The following is a 5,732-nucleotide window of genomic DNA, read 5'->3' on the forward strand; positions in this document are numbered from 1 at the left end:
ATATATATATATATATATATATACATACATACATATTCAGGATTAAATAAAAAGACAACAAACGGAAAATATGACATACCTATATATAATTAAGAAAACGTTTAGTAAATAAATAAACGAACATATACTAAATACACAGGCAAACAGGAACAGAGAAGGTCACCAATTCTCCATCAGTTATCGGCCAGAGGGTCAAATGCAATTTCAGCCATTATCGATAGTAGTGCTTCCCACCTGGAGGCACCGACGAAAAACTTGCTGAGAATGGGACCAAACATAATGTTTGTTGCCACGGTAGCAACGCAGTTCCATACAAAACAAGCATGTTGAAGTGGCAACAAATATTACGTTTCAGTATTGTTTCTACCTGCATCTCTTATAGAGATTTTAGAACTAGCTACTTTGCTTGAATAGAAATGGCTTTTCTGATAATTTTTCCACTTTAATAATTAGATGTTTTAACCTATAAGCATCTACTTATTAAAGTAGAAAAAACTATTAGAAAAGTCATTTCTATTCATTGTTTCAGATATATAATATTATACCAATGACTTTCTATTTCTGATTCTGCTATACATACATACATACATACTACATACATACATGCACACACACACACACACACACACACACACACACACACACACACACAATAATAAGAATAATGTGAATGGGGATTTGAGAGTATTACTACCCATGTTTACATAGTGGATTTACTCAGAACACGAGTGCTGCTATGTAGCTTGACGTGAAACATTCTGTAACATTCTGTAACATTCTGTAACATTCTGTAACATTCTGTAAAGTTTATGTTTCCATAAAGAGCCCGTTGTATCAGATAATACATCTCCGAATAATTTTTTTAGATATGTCACTAAGTATTTTAGTGACATATAACAGTTCCATGCAGGGAGTATACATTTATAGAAAGTTAAACACACAGGAAATAAATAAACTTTGAATGGGTGTATTTAAGGTAGCCATCAATCAGCTCTCTTAATGTCAGTCAACTAAGTTATTGTGTGTGGTCTTTAAAAGGGGCATAATGTTACATAGTCTTGCGTCAGGTTTCATAACAGCACTCGTGTTCTGAAGAACTATGTTATAGAAACATATGCAGTAATAATATCTGGAAATAACCATTCGTTTTATTCTTATTACTATAAATTACACCGCGTCAAATGTACCAATTATTCCTTTTATACGTACTTGGAGTTTCAGGTTACCCAGTACCAGTGAACTACGGTTTCGGACCTGTATTGACTATTGGTCCCAACGTTTAAATTACTTGGAATATTCGGAATTAACTTAACACGGAGGTATACATACATACATACATACATACATACATGCATACATAGATACATACATACATAATACATACATACATACATACATACATACATTATATGACTGTGTTATATATATTTAGATATATAATGACTGCATTAAGTCGTAACAGCTATTGTAAATTTTAAACGCCATTTGTGTTCACTTATATATATATATATGATACACAGATAGGTATTTTAATCTAATACGGTTTCTGTTGTATACAAGGGTTTTATTCAGCCGAGTGGCTATTTGCAACACCACTAATTGTTCATTCACTGCTTTCCTATAAGGGTAGCGACAGATTTCGTCTTAGAATGACGTTGGCGACTGACAACACGCAATGAAGCAGACATTCGCATTTAGGGTCATCACAAACTGCTGTTGGATGATTTTCTCCGGCTTTTGATATATATCGTATTTTCAAACACAGAACGTCTCTAAGAGATATCTCCAGACGAATACCGTATTCAGTATAATACTACTTCTGTTGCATATAATGGACACACACACACACACACACACACACACACACACACACACACACACACACACACACACACACACACACACACACACACACACACACACACACACACACACACACACACACACACACACACACACATGCTTGTGAGTATGTATTTATATAAGTAAATATCATGAGATGAAATCAAGTATTGATATTTTAAATGCATTTAATACATGTGCTTCAGAACATTACGTAAGGGAGGAAAAGATTTTATCAAAAGAGTTCATTTCAAAATCTGCTGAAATGCCTAAACTGAAGAAGATGTTACGTAAAAGATGAATTCTTTTTTTTTTCTCTTGCACAATGAGCTGAAAGACGTGTATTAAATTCATTCAAAATATCAATATTTAGTTTGATTTGATTATTATATGTTAAAGGACTCAACGTCATTACAAGCAAGCCTCTCCTTCGTTTGCACGGATGGAGAATTCTTTGCTCCTTTATGTAACACGAATCGTGTGTGTATGAGTGTGTGCGTATGAGTGTGTATGTATGTGTATGTATGTGCCTGCCTGTGTATTATTATTATTGTTGTTATTATTATTATTATTATTAAGGCAGCGAGCTTAGAATCGTCAGCACGACGGGCAAAATGCTTAGCAACATTTCGTCCGTCTTTGAGTTCTGAGTTCATATTTTGCCGAAGTCGGCTTTACCTTTCATTCTTTCAGGGTCGATAAAATAAGTACCAGTTCAACATAGGAATCAACGTAAGCGACTTACTCCCTTCCCTGAAATTGCTGGCATTGTGCCAAAATTTCAAATCGTTATTATCATTGTTGTTATTTTTAGGGCAGCAAGCTGCGAATCGTTAGCATGCCACACAAAATGCTTAGCGGCATTTCGTGTTCTGAGTTCAAATTCCGCCACAGCCGACTTTGTCTTTCATCCTTTTGGGGTCGATAAAATATGTAATCGACTTCCTTCTCTTCTCCAAAACTGCTGGACCTGCACCAAAATTTGAAACATTAAGGTAGCGAGTTGGCGGAATCGTTAGCACGTCGGACCAAATGCTTAGCAGTATTTGGTCCGACGCACTAATTGGGAATATTAGTAGCGGCCATTGGAAATAGTAGGTGCGCTTTCTGCTTGTTGTCAGTAACATGTATATAAAGTTTGATAGTATGTGTGCGCGCGCACACGTGTATGTGTGTATGCTTACATTCCGCCGAGACCGACTTTGTCTTTAATCCTTTTGACGTCTATGAAATAAGTACCAGTAGAGCAGTAATCGACTAGGCACCCACCGAATTTCAAGCCTCGTTCCTTATAATAGAAAGGATTATTGTTGTTGCTGTTTTTGTTGTCTTGTTAGATTATTCTCAAATTCCATTCAGAGTCGTTAAGATAAGGTAGCACTCAAGTACTGGCGCGATGTCATCGACCAAATCTTTACCTGAAAACTCTTGCTTTTTGTGTGACTCAGAAACAATAATTGCTGTTATTGTTGTTGTCACTATCAATGTTGTTCATCCCCAGTTCAATGATTGAGCAAGCCTATGATTAAAGATATTTCAACCATCACCATCTCATCTCTTTCCTAAACCTTAGCTAATGTGTTCATTTCTACGTTGGTCGGATGCGATTTGAGTGAGTTTTGAGCGGCTGTTTCTAGCCAGTCGGATGATCTCGTAGACATGCGTAACGTTTTGTTGTATTGTTGTTATTGTTGTTGATGTTGTTTAGCTTCGGATAACCCTGATTCAGTGTATCTATAAACCTGTGATCAAAAGCGTTCCAGCCATAACCAATCAGTCTGTTAAGGTATCGAGCTGGTAGAATCGTTAGCGCGCCGGACAAAACGCTTAGCGGCATTTCGTATGCTTATTTTTTACATTGACTAACGTGTCCTTCATTCTTTAGAGACAGGCGGGTGTGATTTGAAGGAGGTTCAGTTGCTATTTATACAAGAGCGAACGACCACGTACAGGCTCGTTCGTTGTTGTGGTTCTTTTGTCAGATTAAGGAATCAACACCAGGACTAAGTCACTTGAACTCGCCGAACCTTGACACAAGCTGCTGACAGACGGGATTCACTGAAGCGTGTCAGCCCTTCCTTCCTTTCCTCCTCCTAAACCCTCTCTCAATTTCATCATCGTCTCCTCCTCCCACGTCTCCCTTCTACTCCCTTATCTCTCTCATTCTTCCTCTAACTCTTTCTCTTTGTAGCCTTAATCAGTCATCCATCCTTCCATCTATCATTGTCAGAATCTTTGTCTAACGAGGATGAGGCGGAGGGGAGGCGGAGCAGCTGTTGGGGAGGAGAGATGGTGGAGGGATTGGTGACAGGAGTTGGGTACAACACGGTGGAGGCGTGAAACGATTTCGGCTACCGTATCTCTTTTATCTAGTTTATTTTCACGCCTCTACACTTAGAAGCACACGCACACACATATACACACACGCACACATGCACACGCAGGCACACTCAAATTCAGAAAAATAAATGTACGTACATACATGCATGTGCATACACATACGCAGACACAACACACATGCATACACACAAAGTAAACATGCACACAACACATAAATAGAAATGCGAGTGTGCGTGTGTGTTTTTACATACATGCACACATATAATGCAAAGAGTAGAAGTCATATATATATTGTTCCGGGTTTTTAATCCCTCTGCGTGGCACCTTGGGCAAGTGTCTTCTACTATAGCCTCGAGCCGACTAAAGCCTTGTAAGTGGAGTTGGTGGACGGAAACTGAAAGAAGCCTGCGCCTATGTATATTTTATCTTTCATCTTTCACTTGTTTAGCCATTAGACTGTGGCCATGCTAGAGCACCACCATGAAGAATTTTTAGTTGGACGTATCGGCCTCAGTATTTATTTTTTAAAGCCTGACACTTGTACTTATTTTATCGATTGCTTTGGTTGAACCGCTAAGTTATGGGGACGGGATCTAGTTTTTTTCATTCGCAAAATATGCATTTTTTTTTTAACAGGAAGTAAAAAAATCTGAGAATCGGCTATAATAATGTAGCCTTCCAGTCTCATTGCTTCATAAGAAAAAAAAAAATGGAGAAAAAAGTTACAGAGGTTTAAAAATCGAAAAAACTGGGTATTTTTAGCCAGTAGCGAGACATGAATTTTCTGCGTTTAGCGGTGCGGTGTCAACTTTAATGTACCCTGTGAAATTTATAATTTAGCGTCTGACTTGTTCATTGTAGTTTCTAAATACACAGAAATACCTAGTCCGAACTCACCAAGTGTCTCGAACTCCACAGGATGGAAAATGTAGTTGGCCACAGATCGCGGTATTTCACGATTTTGTTCCGCTCGGTCGCAGAAGCTGTGGATCTCGCCCTGACGGCAGCATCCAGGATGTGAGAAGAAGCAAAGGAGTCGCTAACTGTGACATCCCTATCCGTATCACCCACAGTTTCTCTGTTCCACGATATCCCTCTCAGTTCCTTTTACGTGGGCTAAATTTCAGTGAAGCTGTTGAAATGGGAAGTCAACGGTTTAAGAAATACTCCTAATTTAAATTTTTATGAATAGAATTAAACTAGTGAAATCATAAATCCCGCTATCTGAGGCAGTGAGTCTCAAAAATATATGAAATAAAAAATATGTAAAATACGAAGACACAAAAAAAGCACAGAAAAATATGTAATATACTGACACACAGAAAAATTAAAATAAAAAACGCGACTGAAAAGAATCTCGTGCTGTAAAGAATCAAGTGTGAAAAATCAACATAGACAACAGCGGCACAGACAACAGTGAACCACAACACAGCGTGTGGATGTCATGGTAACAAGCTGCTAATGCCACGCTGCCTGTTGATTGGCTAAAATTACTCAAATTTCCCAACTTTAATTCCAAATAATATCAGATTCTTTAATTTACGAGATAA

This window comes from Octopus bimaculoides, chromosome 19 (genome assembly GCF_001194135.2).
Source record: "Octopus bimaculoides isolate UCB-OBI-ISO-001 chromosome 19, ASM119413v2, whole genome shotgun sequence".
In the NCBI taxonomy this organism is placed as follows: Eukaryota; Metazoa; Mollusca; class Cephalopoda; order Octopoda; family Octopodidae; genus Octopus; species Octopus bimaculoides.